The sequence below is a fragment of the Ambystoma mexicanum genome, chromosome 6p, assembly GCF_040938575.1.
Source record: "Ambystoma mexicanum isolate Mex_15411 chromosome 6p, UKY_AmexF1_1, whole genome shotgun sequence".
NCBI lineage: Eukaryota > Metazoa > Chordata > Amphibia > Caudata > Ambystomatidae > Ambystoma > Ambystoma mexicanum.
In genome coordinates, this window is record NC_090935.1 from 30284283 (window position 1) to 30310769 (window position 26487).

The following is a 26487-nucleotide window of genomic DNA, read 5'->3' on the forward strand; positions in this document are numbered from 1 at the left end:
GGGAAGGGGCCTGTTCTTTAGGTATAATTTTACCTGGTGTATTTCTTTCCAAAACTTCTGAAATGTCAAAACTATCTAGATCTCGGCCACGACGAGATGATATGGCAAGACAGATTGCTGGGGATATAGCGAAGTCATTCATACCATTTTGGGGACAAGCAATAAACTCATGGAATATAAGGAAACTGTCCAAGGTGTTAGAAAAAATGATAAATGGGACAACAGATAAACTCTATAATATGACAGTCGAACAGAAAGCAATCAGATTAATTACACTTCAGAATAGAATGGTCCTTGATATAATTTTGGCTGATCGTGGAGGGGTATGCAAATTGGTGGGGTCAGCGTGCTGTGTATTCGTAAGTGACTCCTCCCCTGCGATATTTGAAGCAATCAAGAAATTGCATGTGCTAAGTTCTGAAATTCATGTCCCCACAGGTGGTTGGAATCTGAATATAAGTTCATGGTTCTGGGAACTGCTGCAATCATGGGGATGGAAACTAATTGCTATTTTGGTCATAATATTTGGAATCCTCATGTTCTGCTCTTGTTGCATACAATGCCTGACAGTCCTCTGCTCCCAAATTACAAATGAGTGTGTACACGCAATCAAAACGAAACCTCCTCGCATATTAAGTGAAGGTGCCCAACACGAAAATGATGTTATTAAAGAAGTTATGGCAATTAGTATTTCCGATGACGATTATAGTAGCATGCATAGTTCAAAATTGGACACATGGTCCGATGAAGACGCGTTGTATGGATGATGCTCTTGGCTTACGGCCAAAAGGAGGGTTTGTTAGACCAGAAACGATCCCATAGTATGTAAAGTATGCTGGCCAGAAACCAATCGCATCATGTGACAAACATCGCAATCGCAGAATCGTCAATGTAACCAGAGGGCGTCCATTTTGTAGAATGTCGGCCATTTGCTTTTTTCCTTTCTGTCAAAATGCTTTGCAAATGTATTCTATGCTTCAAACTCACACACAGTGCAAGGCCACGGCTTGAATGCTGAAATACTAACACAGACAGGAATGTCAAACTGTGCAGAAATACATTGTTTTCCTCTCTCACTAAGTTCTTGAAGTCGAGCAGAAGCTGCATCTAATCAGTAGTCCAGGTGCTGGCCTGTCTTGCAAACGCTGTAGTAAAAGGCAGTTAAACCATGAATTATATGCTTCTAGCGGTACTCCTTCACGGAGAGTGGTATTTTCTGCTTCAGAACCATCTGACCCTTAGCTCATGAACTGAAACACACAGATAACGTGCTAAGGAATGTTTCTCTGCTATGAACATGATATTTTTACTGAACTAGGAGCTCTATGTTCCCCATAACAAGAAAACTGTCTCTGCTGCCATTGCTAGAATAACTATGTTTAGACTGAATGAAGACTTGTCATAATGTGTCATATTTGTCACTACTGTTGATCACTGAACCCTAGCCTGAATGATACGTTTATGGGCGGATCGAATCGCCTTTGTACTGATTGCATGTAATGTATATATATTGTTGCTTGAGCATTGCTCGCTCTCTTGCATCTCACGAGGTCTGGGAACACACGTAGCGAGACGTCGAGACCCAGTCGGCCGACTGAGATAGTTTGAAATAAACCAGACTTGTTTGGAAATCGAACCTCGTGTCTGTCGTGTCACTAGTGTATATGGTTATTGCGCCTTAGTTTCCATATGTGGTCTTTATGACCTAGCACCACTGCATCCTTTGAATATAAGGAAGTTCTCAACCTTTGTAAAAATGTTGTTATTAAACCACTGCTAAAAAACAGGACAATATTGTAGAAATTATAACAATTTGAGGCCTATTACAAACGTGCTGTTCTAGCTGAAGATTATTGATAAAACCGCTGCCATGCAGCCGCAGGAATACTTTGAGACTAACAAGATACTTCACCAAAAACAGTCGGGTTTCCGAGCTATCACGGTACAGAAAGTGCCTTAATAGATCTTCAGACAGGGACGTTGGCTGTCATGGACAAAAGCAAATCAGGGCTGCTGAGGCTCTTGGTTCTGTCGGCAGCCTTCGATTTAGTGAACCATACATATGCTCTGTGAGTGTCGTAGGGTGGTTGACTTTTGGAGAGAGGTTATAGATTGCATTGATTTGGTAACTGGTATGTTGTTGCCTCGTACTTTTCTTTCAGCGATTTTCCTTTTCGGCGGATGGTTGGAGGGTGGAGTTGTGGGATTGTTTGGATTGGATTGATAGGGCATTGTTGGTGGCGATAAAGCAAATTATGAAGGTGTGGACGTCTAGGAAGAAGCCGCATTGCGAGAATTGGGTGATATGCGGACGCTCTCTTGGTATGAGAAGACTCAGGCAATTCGTCTTCATAGGGAAGTCGAATACGAGGAAAGATGGGGTCATTTCGTGATTTATTTGGATAAGGTGTAGGCCATGATTTTCCTGTTACTGGATGTCGGGTGGGGGGGGGGTTTGTTATGTGTGGTTTTTAGTTTTGGGGTCTTGTTCTGTGTGGTTTTGTCTTGTTGTGGGGTAGGTGGGTGGGGATGATTTTTGATTTCTTTACATTTTCTGAATTACTGACTACTTAGTGTGTACTCTACAATTTTGATGGACTGCAAGTTACGGTGTGTTTTTTTTCACTTGTTCTCACTCTGATATTTATGAAGTTGTTCAGTTTTATTGTTTCTTATATACTTCTTAAATAAAGTTATTAAAAAAAAATAAGGCTTGCACAGGCAGGGCACTGTTTAGAAGCGATAATTAAATGGATGGACTCATTCCTCAGAAACAGTATGTCTAACATCCACTGGGGAGAGGACAAACCTGAGCCAGAATGTATTAGCTGTGGAGTTCTGCAGGGGGCTTGTCTCTCCCCGGGTGTTTTCAATGTCTTTTGTAGCCCTTTGTGTGACTTATTGGAGGAGCTGGGCATCTGTTTTACTAACTGTGCGGCTGATACCAGCTCGTCATGGAACTAAGCAGGGATTATGGTAAAGATTCAAAGGGGGTTTCTTTCGTGTATGAGTCAATTAAGGTCTGGATGATGGTTTACGGATTGTGTATCAGCGGATCCAAGACTGAGTTTCTCATATTTGGGTCCTCACAATCATGAGCAAAATGAAATGCCGAGTATGTAGGCTTCCAGATCGAACAGCAACTGATTCATACCGCCACTGACGTTAAAACACTTGCCATTACGCTTGAACCCTCTCTGAGTTCAGAAGGCCACACCAGCAACGTTACTGAAACCTTTCCTTTCTTAGGCAAACTGCATTACCTTAATTAGAGCAGTACTCATGATATGATATTGTATTTGTATCGCGCTCGTACACACGTGTTTCAGAGCGCGATTAGGCAAGGGAGGGGGACAAGGGAGAACAAAACAGCACAACATAAATACGATCTTACTAGGCCCAGTGACATGAGAACGCGCAAGTGCATGGGAAAGGGAAAGGGAAAAGTGCATGGAAGGGGGAGAGTGGAAAGTGCAGAGCCGAGGAGCGCAGATGAATAAAATAAACAAAAATAAATAGAAAATGGAGGCAAACTGTGGTAGTGCAGCCAGCAAGTGGCAAGTGCTGTAGACTGGCAGCAGACTGGGTACGTCTGAATAAGTGCAGAAAAAGAAGAAAAATGGGGGGGGGGCTGTATGGGTACAGATACAGTCCCCAGTGCAAGGGGTGGCCAGGAGGCAGTGCAGGAAGGTGGCAGGGTGAGCAGGTACCCCGGCCCAGGGGACAGAGGGTGGCCAGGTGTACGGTGCCAAGAGAGCAGATCAGCAGAGGAGAAGGGGAGCGAAGGCAGAAGCAAAGAGGAAGGTTTTGAGGTGCTTCCGGAACCGGAGATGGTTCTCCTCAAGTTTTAGAGTGGCAGGGAGGCTGTTCCAGAGGGAGGCCCCAGCCGAAGATAGAGATCTACCCCCAGCTTGTTTCTTCGAAAAACAATTGACCCGGAGGTTGGATTACTGTAATGCCATCTTGGGTGGAGCTAATAAGAGGTGCATCCACAGAATGCAGGTACTGCATAATGATGCAGTCCGCACTGTAAAGTATTCCGAGAGGTGACCCAATCCCAGAACATAGAAGAGATCTTCATTGGTTGGCCATTGAGGAGAGCATCAGCTTCATAATCAGAACAATTACCCATACGTGCTTGTATGGCTCAGCCCCGGCATATCTCCGGAATGGTTTCCAGCTGCCGCCATCCTGCAGGACCGCTAGGTCTAGTGGCTCTATGCTTCTTCCCTGCCCCCGTATTAAATGAGTTAAGGGTGGTGGTTGTTCTTATGCGGTGCAGGCAGCCGCAGCATGGAATAAGCTACCTATTGAGCTAAGGCTGACTACAGATTTGCATCATTTTAGGAAACGCCTGAAGACACTTCTGTTTAAGTGAAATGAATAACTTCGACATCTGCTCTTGTCCGACTTCTCTGATACTTTTGGGCTTCAGCGCATTATAAGAAAATAAATAAAATAAAAACACATAAGTAGTGCATGCCCCTTCAGCGACATAATCATCATGAACCTTGTGCAGGCGTGGTGGTCCAGACCAGCCCAGAGGGTGCACCATTGGGCACCACTAGGTCTGACAAAGGGGTAGTGTGCAGTGTGCAGTGCGCGCCTTGGAGTCTGCCAGTGAAACCCGGGTGAGCAGCAACCCGTGAGTGTTTTCAAATTTAAATAACTGTGTGGTGCTACGAATTTATGTGTGCAGCAATGATATTATGTTAATGGTGTTTTTTAAAGTCCTCTGGCACCCAGTATTACACTTAGATAATTCAAACTATGGGGGAGATCTTGGGTACGTTGAAAGAACCTTTCCCAGCTATTATACTCCAGCAAAGATAACATTATCAGGTGCACGCCCCTCTGTGCACGCAGACCAGTCGAATAGGTTTCTTCTATTGTAGCGGCAGCTGACTCATAGGTACATTTAACACGAGGGAATTTTGTTGATACTAAATCCTGGTCAATTATTTAATTTTCATGCCTTGCTCGTGCAGCATTTTACTCCTAGTTAAACAGCTGCACATGCCTTCCCAGGTCAGTGCTTTTTTGGCTTAACACAGCAACGCCACAGATAACATGAACTTCTTTGCCATTGATCTATCAGTGTTTCATATACTAGCTGTAGCCTGTGTTACAGATTTCGGTTACCCTATTAGAAAGACTTTATTATGTATGTTTTACATATAGACCCCACATTGTATGTGGAAAATGGCATTCCCCAAAAGTCTAATCGTGGACAATCAGCCTCCCTCTGTGCCTCGGTTCTTATTCTGGCTGAAATGAGAGCAACTGGAAACATGAGTGCTAAATGCATCTAACAATTCTGAAGGTCGTTTGCCACCACATCCTGTGATGTCACGTGCGGGTAGAGTCAAATTACATCACTTCCTGTGACGTCATCAGGGGTTCAAGGGTCATGCGATGTCACTTCCGCTGCCCCTGGCATTTTGGTGAAATGATGTCCCTGCTTCCATGGCCAGGTAAACTGCTTGAGAAGGTGGTTAGTAGCCAATTGCAGGGGTATGTTGAGAAGGTGTCTTTGTTGGACCCTTTTCATTCTGGATTCAGACCTAAGATTAGAACTGAAACAGTTCTTTTCGCAGTACAGAATGATCTATTAGAGTCTGCAGATAGAGGAGATCTCTACCTCTTGGTGATGGTGGACTTCTCCGTGGCCGTTGACATGATCAACCATTTTATATTGCTTCGCCATCTGAGAGAAATTGAAGAAAGGGTCTCTTAACAGGCAATGAAATAGTGGGGCTCTTCTCTCTCAGATTGAAGTCAGCAAGTAAATATGTGGGGCTGTCTTTCAGATCCCGTCTATCTGGGCTGTGGCGTTTCATGGGGGCTTTTCTCTCAGATTCTGTCTATCTGGGCTGTGGAGTCCCGCAGGGATCTTCCCTCTCACCCTTGCTTTTCAGGGGGTCTTTTCTCACCAATCATGTTTTTCTGGGCTGTGGAGTCCCGCAGGGATCTTCCCTCTCACCCTTGCTTTTCAGGGGGTCTTTTCTCACTGATCATGTTTTTCTGGGCTGTGGAGTTCCACAGGGATCTTCGTTGTGCCCTTTGCTTTTTAATCTTTATTTGCGGCCATTGATGAACATTCTGAGGAGTCATCGGATTAACTTCCATTCCAATGCCGATGACACCCAGATGTTCATCGAAATAGGGAATGTTGAAACATTCCTTAAGAACAACCAGTGTCTTCACAAAGTCAGCCTCTGGATGTCAGAGAATCAGTTGCAGCTTAATCAGGCCAAGACGGAGGTTGCCCCGTCTGGCTCGAAACATCACCTTGCCACATGGAAGCGTCCCCAAAATCCTCATTTTTTTTGGGACTGAACTTAAATACACCCCCAAAAATAAAAATAAACTCAGTTGTATATGGCAGGATAGCTTTGGCAATGAAAGTCAGGTTAGTGCCAAGGTCCAGGCAGTTTTGTATTCCCTGCGCCTGCTGCGACAAGTCCTGCAGTTTATTCCAAGCGATGACCATACCTAGTAAATTCACATTTGGGCTACTGCAACAGCCTTCTTGTTGGAATTCCAGGTCAGAGATTGCAAAGAGCACAGAATGCAGCCGTTAGACTGGTTTATCGACTGAGTAAACATGCCCATGTCTCGGCTGCCCGCAGGACCCTCCACTGGCCGGCAGTTGATGCCAGGATCAACTTAAAGGTGGCTTGCATGATTTTCAAGAGTCTGAAGGACTCCTCTCCATTATATTTAGCAGAGAAACTCAATCGCCACCAACCGTCTAGGGTTCTACGGTCGGAGAATCAATTGCTGCTAAAAACTCCTCAATCCTGCTGTGTCACAGGGGAGACTGCAGATTTGCTGTCTATGGCCCAAAGCTGCGGAACAGCTTCCCCCGAGAAATGAGAGCCCTTGACTCCTTTTACCAGTTTCGAAGAGCCCTTAAAACTTTTCTTTTCAAGTGATGAGCTGTTAGTGGCCCTGTGTTTTTTTTTTTTAATTACCATTTGCTTAGCTGACATTCTGGCTTTGCTAGGCTGTTTTCGGTCCTGCTCTGTGTTTTCCTTTTGGACATACCATCTGCCCCTTTATACGATGGAGATTGTCCTTGTGCTCGATACAAATGCTTTAAATCAAAGGTGTAAGACCTTTGAGATCTCACAAGAAAACAAAGAGCATAGCAGCCTTACCTGCTAAAGCAATGAAGCCGCTCTATCCTCCAAGATGATTAGCCCCAAAACCCCCATATATTCCTGCCTCCCTCAAACAAGGGATACGCCGGTAATCCAGCAATAGTCCGTCGGTTATCTTCACACTTCCCAGGTGCACCCTGATGCGCTATGCGCAAGAGCGGCTGCCTTGTCCTCTGCTGGCTGCTCATTTCTATATAGCGCTTTCTATATGACCCGCCTCTAGGGGCTCATGGCAAAGAGCGCACAGCCCCTCAAGCTTCACTGCTTCTAGGCCCTACTCTTCATGAGAGCTGGCTGCCTCTAGGTGTGTGATCTCTTTACCCACTTGTGCATTCTTTGCTCAGTGTCATTCTTTGAAAGCAAGCGAGGGGTGGCAGAGTCTGAAAGGCAGCAGATAGCACGAGAGAGAGTGTGCGTGCGTGCGTGTGTCTGTGTGTATGCAAATCACCAGTCAGCCAGGGCCTGCTGGGAGCCCATTCCGCCAGGCCCACCGGCTTTTGGACAGCTCCCAGATGGTTGGAGAAGGACCAGGCTGGGTTAGGCCACGAAGCAGAGGCTGAGCCGTTCCCTGGTGCGCTTTCTGGAAATGTCTCCCTCATTTGGAAATGTGCCCCTCAGTTGCTGAGGTCCCGAGAAGGCTCGCCTGCGGCGCTCACCAGAGAGGTCTCTGGCCGATCGTGGCCGATCAGGGACGTGAAGGGCTGCCCTGGGACTGTGTCCAACACAAGCCAACCCCCACCCATTGAAGGACAGGACGCACACATGCATAGAAATCATCTGCTGCTTGTTGGGGCCTTCTGGAGGGACCCCTACTGGTGGTGCTTCGAGATGGCGCCTGGTGTTTCCTTGCTGTGCAACCGGGCCCGCCCCACATAAAATCAAAAGTCTATTGCGAGCAGTGAAGGCCAAGGGAATTTAAATGTAATTCAAAGAAACAAAGCACAGAGTTGGGAGCCCAGCCGGATGGCAGTGGAACCCACAACCTTCTGACTCAATAGTCAGGCGCCTTATCCATTGCACCACTGGCCCCCATACCTCTGGTGCCCTCCGTTAGCTCCTAGTGCTGTTCTTCAAGGTGCCTTTCTGAAGCAGGAGCCGCTGCAATGCCTGCTGTCCTGATTTTGTAACACACAAGGCTCACGTCCTGGCACAGTTGATAAAAGCAGGCGACAGGCAGCCAATACCTGTTGTAAGAGGCTTCCTGGCCCTACCAAAGGAAAGCAGACCCGGCGGGACTTTGAAGCCACCGTCGCTGAAGCCAGCAGCCAAACGTAAACTTACATCGGTTTGAAAATGCATCTCTGGCTTGAAGGCGGGGGCAGCAGCAATCCGGGGCTCTCGGGGGTCCGCGCACTAGGCCGCTGCCTCACCTTGCCTATCCTGGAACTCAACAGGGCCCCCCCCAAGCAAACCCTCACAGGCCCTCTGGCTTTTCTCTGGCTTGTGGGACTATTGTGATGCGTCCAGGCACACAGCACCCATCACCCAGGCATTATGACGGGAGGTGCCACTTTGCATGCAGCCTGGACCATGATCCTTTCTTCCTGCATTGCAATAGCCAAGCACACGGAACCTTTCCTTTTGGGCCAAACCAGCAGCGAGGAAGCTTGGGTCGTTGGTCTTTGCCTCTTGGTTCCATACCGGCCCCAGAACCAAACAGTTTCTTGCCAAAGTTAGAGCATAACAAGTCAACCTAGGTCAAAAGGCAGCCGATGCGCTGGCTTTTATACACTGGCCAGTTCAGCCCCAAGTGTGTGCTCGCTTCGGCAGCACATATACTAAAATTGGAACGATACAGAGAAGATTAGCATGGCCCCTGCGCAAGGATGACACGCAAATTCGTGAAGCGTTCCATATTTTTAGACACGTGCGTGCCAGGAGAGAAATACCTTTTATTGACAGAATAAAAGGGGCCCCGCTCCCGTGCTGGTCTTGTGCTTGCTCGCTGCCGCGGAAGCCCTTCCCGTTTCTCTTGATCCTCTCTGTGCTGTGCTGCACCGAGAGCGGCTGCCTTGTCCTCTGCTGGCTGCTCATTTCTATATAGCGCTTTCTATATGACCCGCCTCTAGGGGCTCATGGCAAAGAGCGCACAGCCCCTCAAGCTTCACTGCTTCTAGGCCCTACTCTTCATGAGAGCTGGCTGCCTCTAGGTGTGTGATCTCTTTACCCACTTGTGCATTCTTTGCTCAGTGTCATTCGCCAACTGCTCCTTTAAAGCAAGAGAGGGGTGGCAGGATCTGAAAGGCAGCAGATAGCACGAGAGAGAGTGTGCGTGCGTGCGTGTCTCTGTGTGTATGCAAATCACCAGTCAGCCAGGGCCTGCTGGGAGCCCATTCCGCCAGGCCCACCGGCTTTTGGACAGCTCCCAGATGGTTGGAGAAGGACCAGGCTGGGTTAGGCCACGGAGCAGAGGCCGAGCCGTTCCCTGGTGCGCTTTCTGGAAATGTCTCCCTCATTTGGAAATGTGCCCCTCAGTTGCTGAGGTCCCGAGAAGGCTCACCTGCAGCGCTCATAGAGAGGTCTCTGGCCGATCGTGGCCGATCAGGGACGTGAAGGGCTGCCCTGGGACTGTGTCCAACACAAGCCAACCCCCACCCATTGAAGGACTGGACGCACACATGCATAGAAATCATCTGCTGCCTGTTGGGGCGGTCGGGAGGGACCCCTACTGGTGGTGCTTCAAGATGGCGCCTGGTGTTTCCTTGCTGTGCAACCGGGCCCGCCCCACATAAAATCAAAAGTCTATTGCGAGCAGTGAAGGCCAAGGGAATTTAAATGTAATTCAAAGAAACAAAGCACAGAGTTGGGAGCCCAGCCGGATGGCAGTGGAACCCACAACCTTCTGACTCCTAGTCAGGCGCCTTATCCATTGCACCACTGGCCCCCATACCCCTGGTGCTCTCCGTTAGCTCCTAGTGCTGTTCTTCAAGGTGCCTTTCTGAAGCAGGAGCCGCTGCAATGCCTGCTGTCCTGATTTTGTAACACACAAGGCTCACGTCCTGGCACAGTTGATAAAAGCAGGCGACAGGCAGCCAATACCTGTTGTAAGAGGCTTCCTGGCCCTACCAAAGGAAAGCAGACCCGGCGGGACTTTGAAGCCACCGTCGCTGAAGCCAGCAGCCAAACGTAAACTTACATCGGTTTGAAAATGCATCTCTGGCTTGAAGGCGGGGGCAGCAGCAATCCGGGGCTCTCGGGGGTCCGCGCACTAGGCCGCTGCCTCACCTTGCCTATCCTGGAACTCAACAGGGCCCCCCCCAAGCAAACCCTCACAGGCCCTCTGGCTTTTCTCTGGCTTGTGGGACTATTGTGATGCGTCCAGGCACACAGCACCCATCACCCAGGCATTATGACGGGAGGTGCCACTTTGCATGCAGCCTGGACCATGATCCTTTCTTCCTGCATTGCAATAGCCAAGCACACGGAACCTTTCCTTTTGGGCCAAACCAGCAGCGAGGAAGCTTGGGTCGTTGGTCTTTGCCTCTTGGTTCCATACCGGCCCCAGAACCAAACAGTTTCTTGCCAAAGTTAGAGCATAACAAGTCAACCTAGGTCAAAAGGCAGCCGATGCGCTGGCTTTTATACACTGGCCAGTTCAGCCCCAAGTGTGTGCTCGCTTCGGCAGCACATATACTAAAATTGGAACGATACAGAGAAGATTAGCATGGCCCCTGCGCAAGGATGACACGCAAATTCGTGAAGCGTTCCATATTTTTAGACACGTGCGTGCCAGGAGAGAAATACCTTTTATTGACAGAATAAAAGGGGCCCCGCTCCCGTGCTGGTCTTGTGCTTGCTCGCTGCCGCGGAAGCCCTTCCCGTTTCTCTTGATCCTCTCTGTGCTGTGCTGCACCGAGAGCGGCTGCCTTGTCCTCTGCTGGCTGCTCATTTCTATATAGCGCTTTCTATATGACCCGCCTCTAGGGGCTCATGGCAAAGAGCGCACAGCCCCTCAAGCTTCACTGCTTCTAGGCCCTACTCTTCATGAGAGCTGGCTGCCTCTAGGTGTGTGATCTCTTTACCCACTTGTGCATTCTTTGCTCAGTGTCATTCGCCAACTGCTCCTTTAAAGCAAGAGAGGGGTGGCAGGATCTGAAAGGCAGCAGATAGCACGAGAGAGAGTGTGCGTGCGTGCGTGTCTCTGTGTGTATGCAAATCACCAGTCAGCCAGGGCCTGCTGGGAGCCCATTCCGCCAGGCCCACCGGCTTTTGGACAGCTCCCAGATGGTTGGAGAAGGACCAGGCTGGGTTAGGCCACGGAGCAGAGGCCGAGCCGTTCCCTGGTGCGCTTTCTGGAAATGTCTCCCTCATTTGGAAATGTGCCCCTCAGTTGCTGAGGTCCCGAGAAGGCTCACCTGCAGCGCTCATAGAGAGGTCTCTGGCCGATCGTGGCCGATCAGGGACGTGAAGGGCTGCCCTGGGACTGTGTCCAACACAAGCCAACCCCCACCCATTGAAGGACTGGACGCACACATGCATAGAAATCATCTGCTGCCTGTTGGGGCGGTCGGGAGGGACCCCTACTGGTGGTGCTTCAAGATGGCGCCTGGTGTTTCCTTGCTGTGCAACCGGGCCCGCCCCACATAAAATCAAAAGTCTATTGCGAGCAGTGAAGGCCAAGGGAATTTAAATGTAATTCAAAGAAACAAAGCACAGAGTTGGGAGCCCAGCCGGATGGCAGTGGAACCCACAACCTTCTGACTCAATAGTCAGGCGCCTTATCCATTGCACCACTGGCCCCCATACCTCTGGTGCCCTCCGTTAGCTCCTAGTGCTGTTCTTCAAGGTGCCTTTCTGAAGCAGGAGCCGCTGCAATGCCTGCTGTCCTGATTTTGTAACACACAAGGCTCACGTCCTGGCACAGTTGATAAAAGCAGGCGACAGGCAGCCAATACCTGTTGTAAGAGGCTTCCTGGCCCTACCAAAGGAAAGCAGACCCGGCGGGACTTTGAAGCCACCGTCGCTGAAGCCAGCAGCCAAACGTAAACTTACATCGGTTTGAAAATGCATCTCTGGCTTGAAGGCGGGGGCAGCAGCAATCCGGGGCTCTCGGGGGTCCGCGCACTAGGCCGCTGCCTCACCTTGCCTATCCTGGAACTCAACAGGGCCCCCCCCAAGCAAACCCTCACAGGCCCTCTGGCTTTTCTCTGGCTTGTGGGACTATTGTGATGCGTCCAGGCACACAGCACCCATCACCCAGGCATTATGACGGGAGGTGCCACTTTGCATGCAGCCTGGACCATGATCCTTTCTTCCTGCATTGCAATAGCCAAGCACACGGAACCTTTCCTTTTGGGCCAAACCAGCAGCGAGGAAGCTTGGGTCGTTGGTCTTTGCCTCTTGGTTCCATACCGGCCCCAGAACCAAACAGTTTCTTGCCAAAGTTAGAGCATAACAAGTCAACCTAGGTCAAAAGGCAGCCGATGCGCTGGCTTTTATACACTGGCCAGTTCAGCCCCAAGTGTGTGCTCGCTTCGGCAGCACATATACTAAAATTGGAACGATACAGAGAAGATTAGCATGGCCCCTGCGCAAGGATGACACGCAAATTCGTGAAGCGTTCCATATTTTTAGACACGTGCGTGCCAGGAGAGAAATACCTTTTATTGACAGAATAAAAGGGGCCCCGCTCCCGTGCTGGTCTTGTGCTTGCTCGCTGCCGCGGAAGCCCTTCCCGTTTCTCTTGATCCTCTCTGTGCTGTGCTGCACCGAGAGCGGCTGCCTTGTCCTCTGCTGGCTGCTCATTTCTATATAGCGCTTTCTATATGACCCGCCTCTAGGGGCTCATGGCAAAGAGCGCACAGCCCCTCAAGCTTCACTGCTTCTAGGCCCTACTCTTCATGAGAGCTGGCTGCCTCTAGGTGTGTGATCTCTTTACCCACTTGTGCATTCTTTGCTCAGTGTCATTCGCCAACTGCTCCTTTAAAGCAAGAGAGGGGTGGCAGGATCTGAAAGGCAGCAGATAGCACGAGAGAGAGTGTGCGTGCGTGCGTGTCTCTGTGTGTATGCAAATCACCAGTCAGCCAGGGCCTGCTGGGAGCCCATTCCGCCAGGCCCACCGGCTTTTGGACAGCTCCCAGATGGTTGGAGAAGGACCAGGCTGGGTTAGGCCACGGAGCAGAGGCCGAGCCGTTCCCTGGTGCGCTTTCTGGAAATGTCTCCCTCATTTGGAAATGTGCCCCTCAGTTGCTGAGGTCCCGAGAAGGCTCACCTGCAGCGCTCATAGAGAGGTCTCTGGCCGATCGTGGCCGATCAGGGACGTGAAGGGCTGCCCTGGGACTGTGTCCAACACAAGCCAACCCCCACCCATTGAAGGACTGGACGCACACATGCATAGAAATCATCTGCTGCCTGTTGGGGCGGTCGGGAGGGACCCCTACTGGTGGTGCTTCAAGATGGCGCCTGGTGTTTCCTTGCTGTGCAACCGGGCCCGCCCCACATAAAATCAAAAGTCTATTGCGAGCAGTGAAGGCCAAGGGAATTTAAATGTAATTCAAAGAAACAAAGCACAGAGTTGGGAGCCCAGCCGGATGGCAGTGGAACCCACAACCTTCTGACTCCTAGTCAGGCGCCTTATCCATTGCACCACTGGCCCCCATACCCCTGGTGCTCTCCGTTAGCTCCTAGTGCTGTTCTTCAAGGTGCCTTTCTGAAGCAGGAGCCGCTGCAATGCCTGCTGTCCTGATTTTGTAACACACAAGGCTCACGTCCTGGCACAGTTGATAAAAGCAGGCGACAGGCAGCCAATACCTGTTGTAAGAGGCTTCCTGGCCCTACCAAAGGAAAGCAGACCCGGCGGGACTTTGAAGCCACCGTCGCTGAAGCCAGCAGCCAAACGTAAACTTACATCGGTTTGAAAATGCATCTCTGGCTTGAAGGCGGGGGCAGCAGCAATCCGGGGCTCTCGGGGGTCCGCGCACTAGGCCGCTGCCTCACCTTGCCTATCCTGGAACTCAACAGGGCCCCCCCCAAGCAAACCCTCACAGGCCCTCTGGCTTTTCTCTGGCTTGTGGGACTATTGTGATGCGTCCAGGCACACAGCACCCATCACCCAGGCATTATGACGGGAGGTGCCACTTTGCATGCAGCCTGGACCATGATCCTTTCTTCCTGCATTGCAATAGCCAAGCACACGGAACCTTTCCTTTTGGGCCAAACCAGCAGCGAGGAAGCTTGGGTCGTTGGTCTTTGCCTCTTGGTTCCATACCGGCCCCAGAACCAAACAGTTTCTTGCCAAAGTTAGAGCATAACAAGTCAACCTAGGTCAAAAGGCAGCCGATGCGCTGGCTTTTATACACTGGCCAGTTCAGCCCCAAGTGTGTGCTCGCTTCGGCAGCACATATACTAAAATTGGAACGATACAGAGAAGATTAGCATGGCCCCTGCGCAAGGATGACACGCAAATTCGTGAAGCGTTCCATATTTTTAGACACGTGCGTGCCAGGAGAGAAATACCTTTTATTGACAGAATAAAAGGGGCCCCGCTCCCGTGCTGGTCTTGTGCTTGCTCGCTGCCGCGGAAGCCCTTCCCGTTTCTCTTGATCCTCTCTGTGCTGTGCTGCACCGAGAGCGGCTGCCTTGTCCTCTGCTGGCTGCTCATTTCTATATAGCGCTTTCTATATGACCCGCCTCTAGGGGCTCATGGCAAAGAGCGCACAGCCCCTCAAGCTTCACTGCTTCTAGGCCCTACTCTTCATGAGAGCTGGCTGCCTCTAGGTGTGTGATCTCTTTACCCACTTGTGCATTCTTTGCTCAGTGTCATTCGCCAACTGCTCCTTTAAAGCAAGAGAGGGGTGGCAGGATCTGAAAGGCAGCAGATAGCACGAGAGAGAGTGTGCGTGCGTGCGTGTCTCTGTGTGTATGCAAATCACCAGTCAGCCAGGGCCTGCTGGGAGCCCATTCCGCCAGGCCCACCGGCTTTTGGACAGCTCCCAGATGGTTGGAGAAGGACCAGGCTGGGTTAGGCCACGGAGCAGAGGCCGAGCCGTTCCCTGGTGCGCTTTCTGGAAATGTCTCCCTCATTTGGAAATGTGCCCCTCAGTTGCTGAGGTCCCGAGAAGGCTCACCTGCAGCGCTCATAGAGAGGTCTCTGGCCGATCGTGGCCGATCAGGGACGTGAAGGGCTGCCCTGGGACTGTGTCCAACACAAGCCAACCCCCACCCATTGAAGGACTGGACGCACACATGCATAGAAATCATCTGCTGCCTGTTGGGGCGGTCGGGAGGGACCCCTACTGGTGGTGCTTCAAGATGGCGCCTGGTGTTTCCTTGCTGTGCAACCGGGCCCGCCCCACATAAAATCAAAAGTCTATTGCGAGCAGTGAAGGCCAAGGGAATTTAAATGTAATTCAAAGAAACAAAGCACAGAGTTGGGAGCCCAGCCGGATGGCAGTGGAACCCACAACCTTCTGACTCCTAGTCAGGCGCCTTATCCATTGCACCACTGGCCCCCATACCCCTGGTGCTCTCCGTTAGCTCCTAGTGCTGTTCTTCAAGGTGCCTTTCTGAAGCAGGAGCCGCTGCAATGCCTGCTGTCCTGATTTTGTAACACACAAGGCTCACGTCCTGGCACAGTTGATAAAAGCAGGCGACAGGCAGCCAATACCTGTTGTAAGAGGCTTCCTGGCCCTACCAAAGGAAAGCAGACCCGGCGGGACTTTGAAGCCACCGTCGCTGAAGCCAGCAGCCAAACGTAAACTTACATCGGTTTGAAAATGCATCTCTGGCTTGAAGGCGGGGGCAGCAGCAATCCGGGGCTCTCGGGGGTCCGCGCACTAGGCCGCTGCCTCACCTTGCCTATCCTGGAACTCAACAGGGCCCCCCCCAAGCAAACCCTCACAGGCCCTCTGGCTTTTCTCTGGCTTGTGGGACTATTGTGATGCGTCCAGGCACACAGCACCCATCACCCAGGCATTATGACGGGAGGTGCCACTTTGCATGCAGCCTGGACCATGATCCTTTCTTCCTGCATTGCAATAGCCAAGCACACGGAACCTTTCCTTTTGGGCCAAACCAGCAGCGAGGAAGCTTGGGTCGTTGGTCTTTGCCTCTTGGTTCCATACCGGCCCCAGAACCAAACAGTTTCTTGCCAAAGTTAGAGCATAACAAGTCAACCTAGGTCAAAAGGCAGCCGATGCGCTGGCTTTTATACACTGGCCAGTTCAGCCCCAAGTGTGTGCTCGCTTCGGCAGCACATATACTAAAATTGGAACGATACAGAGAAGATTAGCATGGCCCCTGCGCAAGGATGACACGCAAATTCGTGAAGCGTTCCATATTTTTAGACACGTGCGTGCCAGGAGAGAAATACCTTTTATTGACAGAATAAAAGGGGCCCCGCTCCCGTGCTGGTCTTGTGCTTGCTCGCTGCCGCGGAAGCCCTTCCCGTTTCTCTTGATCCTCTCTGTGCTGTGCTGCACCGAGAGCGGCTGCCTTGTCCTCTGCTGGCTGCTCATTTCTATATAGCGCTTTCTATATGACCCGCCTCTAGGGGCTCATGGCAAAGAGCGCACAGCCCCTCAAGCTTCACTGCTTCTAGGCCCTACTCTTCATGAGAGCTGGCTGCCTCTAGGTGTGTGATCTCTTTACCCACTTGTGCATTCTTTGCTCAGTGTCATTCGCCAACTGCTCCTTTAAAGCAAGAGAGGGGTGGCAGGATCTGAAAGGCAGCAGATAGCACGAGAGAGAGTGTGCGTGCGTGCGTGTCTCTGTGTGTATGCAAATCACCAGTCAGCCAGGGCCTGCTGGGAGCCCATTCCGCCAGGCCCACCGGCTTTTGGACAGCTCCCAGATGGTTGGAGAAGGACCAGGCTGGGTTAGGCCACGGAGCAGAGGCCGAGCCGTTCCCTGGTGCGCTTTCTGGAAATGTCTCCCTCATTTGGAAATGTGCCCCTCAGTTGCTGAGGTCCCGAGAAGGCTCACCTGCAGCGCTCATAGAGAGGTCTCTGGCCGATCGTGGCCGATCAGGGACGTGAAGGGCTGCCCTGGGACTGTGTCCAACACAAGCCAACCCCCACCCATTGAAGGACTGGACGCACACATGCATAGAAATCATCTGCTGCCTGTTGGGGCGGTCGGGAGGGACCCCTACTGGTGGTGCTTCAAGATGGCGCCTGGTGTTTCCTTGCTGTGCAACCGGGCCCGCCCCACATAAAATCAAAAGTCTATTGCGAGCAGTGAAGGCCAAGGGAATTTAAATGTAATTCAAAGAAACAAAGCACAGAGTTGGGAGCCCAGCCGGATGGCAGTGGAACCCACAACCTTCTGACTCCTAGTCAGGCGCCTTATCCATTGCACCACTGGCCCCCATACCCCTGGTGCTCTCCGTTAGCTCCTAGTGCTGTTCTTCAAGGTGCCTTTCTGAAGCAGGAGCCGCTGCAATGCCTGCTGTCCTGATTTTGTAACACACAAGGCTCACGTCCTGGCACAGTTGATAAAAGCAGGCGACAGGCAGCCAATACCTGTTGTAAGAGGCTTCCTGGCCCTACCAAAGGAAAGCAGACCCGGCGGGACTTTGAAGCCACCGTCGCTGAAGCCAGCAGCCAAACGTAAACTTACATCGGTTTGAAAATGCATCTCTGGCTTGAAGGCGGGGGCAGCAGCAATCCGGGGCTCTCGGGGGTCCGCGCACTAGGCCGCTGCCTCACCTTGCCTATCCTGGAACTCAACAGGGCCCCCCCCAAGCAAACCCTCACAGGCCCTCTGGCTTTTCTCTGGCTTGTGGGACTATTGTGATGCGTCCAGGCACACAGCACCCATCACCCAGGCATTATGACGGGAGGTGCCACTTTGCATGCAGCCTGGACCATGATCCTTTCTTCCTGCATTGCAATAGCCAAGCACACGGAACCTTTCCTTTTGGGCCAAACCAGCAGCGAGGAAGCTTGGGTCGTTGGTCTTTGCCTCTTGGTTCCATACCGGCCCCAGAACCAAACAGTTTCTTGCCAAAGTTAGAGCATAACAAGTCAACCTAGGTCAAAAGGCAGCCGATGCGCTGGCTTTTATACACTGGCCAGTTCAGCCCCAAGTGTGTGCTCGCTTCGGCAGCACATATACTAAAATTGGAACGATACAGAGAAGATTAGCATGGCCCCTGCGCAAGGATGACACGCAAATTCGTGAAGCGTTCCATATTTTTAGACACGTGCGTGCCAGGAGAGAAATACCTTTTATTGACAGAATAAAAGGGGCCCCGCTCCCGTGCTCGTCTTGTGCTTGCTCGCTGCCGCGGAAGCCCTTCCCGTTTCTCTTGATCCTCTCTGTGCTGTGCTGCACCGAGAGCGGCTGCCTTGTCCTCTGCTGGCTGCTCATTTCTATATAGCGCTTTCTATATGACCCGCCTCTAGGGGCTCATGGCAAAGAGCGCACAGCCCCTCAAGCTTCACTGCTTCTAGGCCCTACTCTTCATGAGAGCTGGCTGCCTCTAGGTGTGTGATCTCTTTACCCACTTGTGCATTCTTTGCTCAGTGTCATTCGCCAACTGCTCCTTTAAAGCAAGAGAGGGGTGGCAGGGTCTGAAAGGCAGCAGATAGCACGAGAGAGAGTGTGCGTGCGTGCGTGCGTGCGTGTGTCTGTGTGTATGCAAATCATCAGTCAGCCAGGGCCTGCTGGGAGCCCATTCCGCCAGGCCCACCGGCTTTTGGACAGCTCCCAGATGGTTGGAGAAGGACCAGGCTGGGTTAGGCCACGGAGCAGAGGCCGAGCCGTTCCCTGGTGCGCTTTCTGGAAATGTCTCCCTCATTTGGAAATGTGCCCCTCAGTTGCTGAGGTCCCGAGAAGGCTCACCTGCAGCGCTCATAGAGAGGTCTCTGGCCGATCGTGGCCGATCAGGGACGTGAAGGGCTGCCCTGGGACTGTGTCCAACACAAGCCAACCCCCACCCATTGAAGGACTGGACGCACACATGCATAGAAATCATCTGCTGCCTGTTGGGGCGGTCGGGAGGGACCCCTACTGGTGGTGCTTCAAGATGGCGCCTGGTGTTTCCTTGCTGTGCAACCGGGCCCGCCCCACATAAAATCAAAAGTCTATTGCGAGCAGTGAAGGCCAAGGGAATTTAAATGTAATTCAAAGAAACAAAGCACAGAGTTGGGAGCCCAGCCGGATGGCAGTGGAACCCACAACCTTCTGACTCCTAGTCAGGCGCCTTATCCATTGCACCACTGGCCCCCATACCCCTGGTGCTCTCCGTTAGCTCCTAGTGCTGTTCTTCAAGGTGCCTTTCTGAAGCAGGAGCCGCTGCAATGCCTGCTGTCCTGATTTTGTAACACACAAGGCTCACGTCCTGGCACAGTTGATAAAAGCAGGCGACAGGCAGCCAATACCTGTTGTAAGAGGCTTCCTGGCCCTACCAAAGGAAAGCAGACCCGGCGGGACTTTGAAGCCACCGTCGCTGAAGCCAGCAGCCAAACGTAAACTTACATCGGTTTGAAAATGCATCTCTGGCTTGAAGGCGGGGGCAGCAGCAATCCGGGGCTCTCGGGGGTCCGCGCACTAGGCCGCTGCCTCACCTTGCCTATCCTGGAACTCAACAGGGCCCCCCCCAAGCAAACCCTCACAGGCCCTCTGGCTTTTCTCTGGCTTGTGGGACTATTGTGATGCGTCCAGGCACACAGCACCCATCACCCAGGCATTATGACGGGAGGTGCCACTTTGCATGCAGCCTGGACCATGATCCTTTCTTCCTGCATTGCAATAGCCAAGCACACGGAACCTTTCCTTTTGGGCCAAACCAGCAGCGAGGAAGCTTGGGTCGTTGGTCTTTGCCTCTTGGTTCCATACCGGCCCCAGAACCAAACAGTTTCTTGCCAAAGTTAGAGCATAACAAGTCAACCTAGGTCAAAAGGCAGCCGATGCGCTGGCTTTTATACACTGGCCAGTTCAGCCCCAAGTGTGTGCTCGCTTCGGCAGCACATATACTAAAATTGGAACGATACAGAGAAGATTAGCATGGCCCCTGCGCAAGGATGACACGCAAATTCGTGAAGCGTTCCATATTTTTAGACACGTGCGTGCCAGGAGAGAAATACCTTTTATTGACAGAATAAAAGGGGCCCCGCTCCCGTGCTGGTCTTGTGCTTGCTCGCTGCCGCGGAAGCCCTTCCCGTTTCTCTTGATCCTCTCTGTGCTGTGCTGCACCGAGAGCGGCTGCCTTGTCCTCTGCTGGCTGCTCATTTCTATATAGCGCTTTCTATATGACCCGCCTCTAGGGGCTCATGGCAAAGAGCGCACAGCCCCTCAAGCTTCACTGCTTCTAGGCCCTACTCTTCATGAGAGCTGGCTGCCTCTAGGTGTGTGATCTCTTTACCCACTTGTGCATTCTTTGCTCAGTGTCATTCGCCAACTGCTCCTTTAAAGCAAGAGAGGGGTGGCAGGATCTGAAAGGCAGCAGATAGCACGAGAGAGAGTGTGCGTGCGTGCGTGTCTCTGTGTGTATGCAAATCACCAGTCAGCCAGGGCCTGCTGGGAGCCCATTCCGCCAGGCCCACCGGCTTTTGGACAGCTCCCAGATGGTTGGAGAAGGACCAGGCTGGGTTAGGCCACGGAGCAGAGGCCGAGCCGTTCCCTGGTGCGCTTTCTGGAAATGTCTCCCTCATTTGGAAATGTGCCCCTCAGTTGCTGAGGTCCCGAGAAGGCTCACCTGCAGCGCTCATAGAGAGGTCTCTGGCCGATCGTGGCCGATCAGGGACGTGAAGGGCTGCCCTGGGACTGTGTCCAACACAAGCCAACCCCCACCCATTGAAGGACTGGACGCACACATGCATAGAAATCATCTGCTGCCTGTTGGGGCGGTCGGGAGGGACCCCTACTGGTGGTGCTTCAAGATGGCGCCTGGTGTTTCCTTGCTGTGCAACCGGGCCCGCCCCACATAAAATCAAAAGTCTATTGCGAGCAGTGAAGGCCAAGGGAATTTAAATGTAATTCAAAGAAACAAAGCACAGAGTTGGGAGCCCAGCCGGATGGCAGTGGAACCCACAACCTTCTGACTCCTAGTCAGGCGCCTTATCCATTGCACCACTGGCCCCCATACCCCTGGTGCTCTCCGTTAGCTCCTAGTGCTGTTCTTCAAGGTGCCTTTCTGAAGCAGGAGCCGCTGCAATGCCTGCTGTCCTGATTTTGTAACACACAAGGCTCACGTCCTGGCACAGTTGATAAAAGCAGGCGACAGGCAGCCAATACCTGTTGTAAGAGGCTTCCTGGCCCTACCAAAGGAAAGCAGACCCGGCGGGACTTTGAAGCCACCGTCGCTGAAGCCAGCAGCCAAACGTAAACTTACATCGGTTTGAAAATGCATCTCTGGCTTGAAGGCGGGGGCAGCAGCAATCCGGGGCTCTCGGGGGTCCGCGCACTAGGCCGCTGCCTCACCTTGCCTATCCTGGAACTCAACAGGGCCCCCCCCAAGCAAACCCTCACAGGCCCTCTGGCTTTTCTCTGGCTTGTGGGACTATTGTGATGCGTCCAGGCACACAGCACCCATCACCCAGGCATTATGACGGGAGGTGCCACTTTGCATGCAGCCTGGACCATGATCCTTTCTTCCTGCATTGCAATAGCCAAGCACACGGAACCTTTCCTTTTGGGCCAAACCAGCAGCGAGGAAGCTTGGGTCGTTGGTCTTTGCCTCTTGGTTCCATACCGGCCCCAGAACCAAACAGTTTCTTGCCAAAGTTAGAGCATAACAAGTCAACCTAGGTCAAAAGGCAGCCGATGCGCTGGCTTTTATACACTGGCCAGTTCAGCCCCAAGTGTGTGCTCGCTTCGGCAGCACATATACTAAAATTGGAACGATACAGAGAAGATTAGCATGGCCCCTGCGCAAGGATGACACGCAAATTCGTGAAGCGTTCCATATTTTTAGACACGTGCGTGCCAGGAGAGAAATACCTTTTATTGACAGAATAAAAGGGGCCCCGCTCCCGTGCTGGTCTTGTGCTTGCTCGCTGCCGCGGAAGCCCTTCCCGTTTCTCTTGATCCTCTCTGTGCTGTGCTGCACCGAGAGCGGCTGCCTTGTCCTCTGCTGGCTGCTCATTTCTATATAGCGCTTTCTATATGACCCGCCTCTAGGGGCTCATGGCAAAGAGCGCACAGCCCCTCAAGCTTCACTGCTTCTAGGCCCTACTCTTCATGAGAGCTGGCTGCCTCTAGGTGTGTGATCTCTTTACCCACTTGTGCATTCTTTGCTCAGTGTCATTCGCCAACTGCTCCTTTAAAGCAAGAGAGGGGTGGCAGGATCTGAAAGGCAGCAGATAGCACGAGAGAGAGTGTGCGTGCGTGCGTGTCTCTGTGTGTATGCAAATCACCAGTCAGCCAGGGCCTGCTGGGAGCCCATTCCGCCAGGCCCACCGGCTTTTGGACAGCTCCCAGATGGTTGGAGAAGGACCAGGCTGGGTTAGGCCACGGAGCAGAGGCCGAGCCGTTCCCTGGTGCGCTTTCTGGAAATGTCTCCCTCATTTGGAAATGTGCCCCTCAGTTGCTGAGGTCCCGAGAAGGCTCACCTGCAGCGCTCATAGAGAGGTCTCTGGCCGATCGTGGCCGATCAGGGACGTGAAGGGCTGCCCTGGGACTGTGTCCAACACAAGCCAACCCCCACCCATTGAAGGACTGGACGCACACATGCATAGAAATCATCTGCTGCCTGTTGGGGCGGTCGGGAGGGACCCCTACTGGTGGTGCTTCAAGATGGCGCCTGGTGTTTCCTTGCTGTGCAACCGGGCCCGCCCCACATAAAATCAAAAGTCTATTGCGAGCAGTGAAGGCCAAGGGAATTTAAATGTAATTCAAAGAAACAAAGCACAGAGTTGGGAGCCCAGCCGGATGGCAGTGGAACCCACAACCTTCTGACTCCTAGTCAGGCGCCTTATCCATTGCACCACTGGCCCCCATACCCCTGGTGCTCTCCGTTAGCTCCTAGTGCTGTTCTTCAAGGTGCCTTTCTGAAGCAGGAGCCGCTGCAATGCCTGCTGTCCTGATTTTGTAACACACAAGGCTCACGTCCTGGCACAGTTGATAAAAGCAGGCGACAGGCAGCCAATACCTGTTGTAAGAGGCTTCCTGGCCCTACCAAAGGAAAGCAGACCCGGCGGGACTTTGAAGCCACCGTCGCTGAAGCCAGCAGCCAAACGTAAACTTACATCGGTTTGAAAATGCATCTCTGGCTTGAAGGCGGGGGCAGCAGCAATCCGGGGCTCTCGGGGGTCCGCGCACTAGGCCGCTGCCTCACCTTGCCTATCCTGGAACTCAACAGGGCCCCCCCCAAGCAAACCCTCACAGGCCCTCTGGCTTTTCTCTGGCTTGTGGGACTATTGTGATGCGTCCAGGCACACAGCACCCATCACCCAGGCATTATGACGGGAGGTGCCACTTTGCATGCAGCCTGGACCATGATCCTTTCTTCCTGCATTGCAATAGCCAAGCACACGGAACCTTTCCTTTTGGGCCAAACCAGCAGCGAGGAAGCTTGGGTCGTTGGTCTTTGCCTCTTGGTTCCATACCGGCCCCAGAACCAAACAGTTTCTTGCCAAAGTTAGAGCATAACAAGTCAACCTAGGTCAAAAGGCAGCCGATGCGCTGGCTTTTATACACTGGCCAGTTCAGCCCCAAGTGTGTGCTCGCTTCGGCAGCACATATACTAAAATTGGAACGATACAGAGAAGATTAGCATGGCCCCTGCGCAAGGATGACACGCAAATTCGTGAAGCGTTCCATATTTTTAGACACGTGCGTGCCAGGAGAGAAATACCTTTTATTGACAGAATAAAAGGGGCCCCGCTCCCGTGCTCGTCTTGTGCTTGCTCGCTGCCGCGGAAGCCCTTCCCGTTTCTCTTGATCCTCTCTGTGCTGTGCTGCACCGAGAGCGGCTGCCTTGTCCTCTGCTGGCTGCTCATTTCTATATAGCGCTTTCTATATGACCCGCCTCTAGGGGCTCATGGCAAAGAGCGCACAGCCCCTCAAGCTTCACTGCTTCTAGGCCCTACTCTTCATGAGAGCTGGCTGCCTCTAGGTGTGTGATCTCTTTACCCACTTGTGCATTCTTTGCTCAGTGTCATTCGCCAACTGCTCCTTTAAAGCAAGAGAGGGGTGGCAGGGTCTGAAAGGCAGCAGATAGCACGAGAGAGAGTGTGCGTGCGTGCGTGCGTGCGTGTGTCTGTGTGTATGCAAATCATCAGTCAGCCAGGGCCTGCTGGGAGCCCATTCCGCCAGGCCCACCGGCTTTTGGACAGCTCCCAGATGGTTGGAGAAGGACCAGGCTGGGTTAGGCCACGGAGCAGAGGCCGAGCCGTTCCCTGGTGCGCTTTCTGGAAATGTCTCCCTCATTTGGAAATGTGCCCCTCAGTTGCTGAGGTCCCGAGAAGGCTCACCTGCAGCGCTCATAGAGAGGTCTCTGGCCGATCGTGGCCGATCAGGGACGTGAAGGGCTGCCCTGGGACTGTGTCCAACACAAGCCAACCCCCACCCATTGAAGGACTGGACGCACACATGCATAGAAATCATCTGCTGCCTGTTGGGGCGGTCGGGAGGGACCCCTACTGGTGGTGCTTCAAGATGGCGCCTGGTGTTTCCTTGCTGTGCAACCGGGCCCGCCCCACATAAAATCAAAAGTCTATTGCGAGCAGTGAAGGCCAAGGGAATTTAAATGTAATTCAAAGAAACAAAGCACAGAGTTGGGAGCCCAGCCGGATGGCAGTGGAACCCACAACCTTCTGACTCCTAGTCAGGCGCCTTATCCATTGCACCACTGGCCCCCATACCCCTGGTGCTCTCCGTTAGCTCCTAGTGCTGTTCTTCAAGGTGCCTTTCTGAAGCAGGAGCCGCTGCAATGCCTGCTGTCCTGATTTTGTAACACACAAGGCTCACGTCCTGGCACAGTTGATAAAAGCAGGCGACAGGCAGCCAATACCTGTTGTAAGAGGCTTCCTGGCCCTACCAAAGGAAAGCAGACCCGGCGGGACTTTGAAGCCACCGTCGCTGAAGCCAGCAGCCAAACGTAAACTTACATCGGTTTGAAAATGCATCTCTGGCTTGAAGGCGGGGGCAGCAGCAATCCGGGGCTCTCGGGGGTCCGCGCACTAGGCCGCTGCCTCACCTTGCCTATCCTGGAACTCAACAGGGCCCCCCCCAAGCAAACCCTCACAGGCCCTCTGGCTTTTCTCTGGCTTGTGGGACTATTGTGATGCGTCCAGGCACACAGCACCCATCACCCAGGCATTATGACGGGAGGTGCCACTTTGCATGCAGCCTGGACCATGATCCTTTCTTCCTGCATTGCAATAGCCAAGCACACGGAACCTTTCCTTTTGGGCCAAACCAGCAGCGAGGAAGCTTGGGTCGTTGGTCTTTGCCTCTTGGTTCCATACCGGCCCCAGAACCAAACAGTTTCTTGCCAAAGTTAGAGCATAACAAGTCAACCTAGGTCAAAAGGCAGCCGATGCGCTGGCTTTTATACACTGGCCAGTTCAGCCCCAAGTGTGTGCTCGCTTCGGCAGCACATATACTAAAATTGGAACGATACAGAGAAGATTAGCATGGCCCCTGCGCAAGGATGACACGCAAATTCGTGAAGCGTTCCATATTTTTAGACACGTGCGTGCCAGGAGAGAAATACCTTTTATTGACAGAATAAAAGGGGCCCCGCTCCCGTGCTCGTCTTGTGCTTGCTCGCTGCCGCGGAAGCCCTTCCCGTTTCTCTTGATCCTCTCTGTGCTGTGCTGCACCGAGAGCGGCTGCCTTGTCCTCTGCTGGCTGCTCATTTCTATATAGCGCTTTCTATATGACCCGCCTCTAGGGGCTCATGGCAAAGAGCGCACAGCCCCTCAAGCTTCACTGCTTCTAGGCCCTACTCTTCATGAGAGCTGGCTGCCTCTAGGTGTGTGATCTCTTTACCCACTTGTGCATTCTTTGCTCAGTGTCATTCGCCAACTGCTCCTTTAAAGCAAGAGAGGGGTGGCAGGGTCTGAAAGGCAGCAGATAGCACGAGAGAGAGTGTGCGTGCGTGCGTGCGTGCGTGTGTCTGTGTGTATGCAAATCATCAGTCAGCCAGGGCCTGCTGGGAGCCCATTCCGCCAGGCCCACCGGCTTTTGGACAGCTCCCAGATGGTTGGAGAAGGACCAGGCTGGGTTAGGCCACGGAGCAGAGGCCGAGCCGTTCCCTGGTGCGCTTTCTGGAAATGTCTCCCTCATTTGGAAATGTGCCCCTCAGTTGCTGAGGTCCCGAGAAGGCTCACCTGCAGCGCTCATAGAGAGGTCTCTGGCCGATCGTGGCCGATCAGGGACGTGAAGGGCTGCCCTGGGACTGTGTCCAACACAAGCCAACCCCCACCCATTG

The 26487-nt window shown here is 52.5% G+C and overlaps 10 non-coding genes across 10 annotated transcripts; all 10 read left to right on the top strand.

The window, feature by feature from the left end:
• The first annotated feature begins 8920 nt into the window (after positions 1-8920).
• Positions 8921-9027, top strand: LOC138512821 (U6 spliceosomal RNA). The gene has a single exon (XR_011281535.1). It is a non-coding gene; the product is annotated as a U6 spliceosomal RNA (small nuclear RNA).
• Positions 9028-10775: 1748 nt separating this feature from the next.
• LOC138512823 (U6 spliceosomal RNA) lies at positions 10776-10882 on the top strand. The gene has a single exon (XR_011281536.1). It is a non-coding gene; the product is annotated as a U6 spliceosomal RNA (small nuclear RNA).
• A 1749-nt stretch (positions 10883-12631) lies between these two features.
• On the top strand, positions 12632-12738 carry LOC138512824 (U6 spliceosomal RNA). The gene has a single exon (XR_011281537.1). It is a non-coding gene; the product is annotated as a U6 spliceosomal RNA (small nuclear RNA).
• Positions 12739-14486: 1748 nt separating this feature from the next.
• Positions 14487-14593, top strand: LOC138512825 (U6 spliceosomal RNA). The gene has a single exon (XR_011281538.1). It is a non-coding gene; the product is annotated as a U6 spliceosomal RNA (small nuclear RNA).
• A 1748-nt stretch (positions 14594-16341) lies between these two features.
• On the top strand, positions 16342-16448 carry LOC138512826 (U6 spliceosomal RNA). Its single transcript, XR_011281539.1, has one exon. It is a non-coding gene; the product is annotated as a U6 spliceosomal RNA (small nuclear RNA).
• Positions 16449-18196: 1748 nt separating this feature from the next.
• On the top strand, positions 18197-18303 carry LOC138512827 (U6 spliceosomal RNA). Its single transcript, XR_011281540.1, has one exon. It is a non-coding gene; the product is annotated as a U6 spliceosomal RNA (small nuclear RNA).
• A 1756-nt stretch (positions 18304-20059) lies between these two features.
• On the top strand, positions 20060-20166 carry LOC138512828 (U6 spliceosomal RNA). The gene has a single exon (XR_011281541.1). It is a non-coding gene; the product is annotated as a U6 spliceosomal RNA (small nuclear RNA).
• A 1748-nt stretch (positions 20167-21914) lies between these two features.
• LOC138512829 (U6 spliceosomal RNA) lies at positions 21915-22021 on the top strand. The gene has a single exon (XR_011281542.1). It is a non-coding gene; the product is annotated as a U6 spliceosomal RNA (small nuclear RNA).
• Positions 22022-23769: 1748 nt separating this feature from the next.
• On the top strand, positions 23770-23876 carry LOC138512830 (U6 spliceosomal RNA). Its single transcript, XR_011281543.1, has one exon. It is a non-coding gene; the product is annotated as a U6 spliceosomal RNA (small nuclear RNA).
• A 1756-nt stretch (positions 23877-25632) lies between these two features.
• Positions 25633-25739, top strand: LOC138512831 (U6 spliceosomal RNA). The gene has a single exon (XR_011281544.1). It is a non-coding gene; the product is annotated as a U6 spliceosomal RNA (small nuclear RNA).
• Positions 25740-26487: the final 748 nt, after the last annotated feature.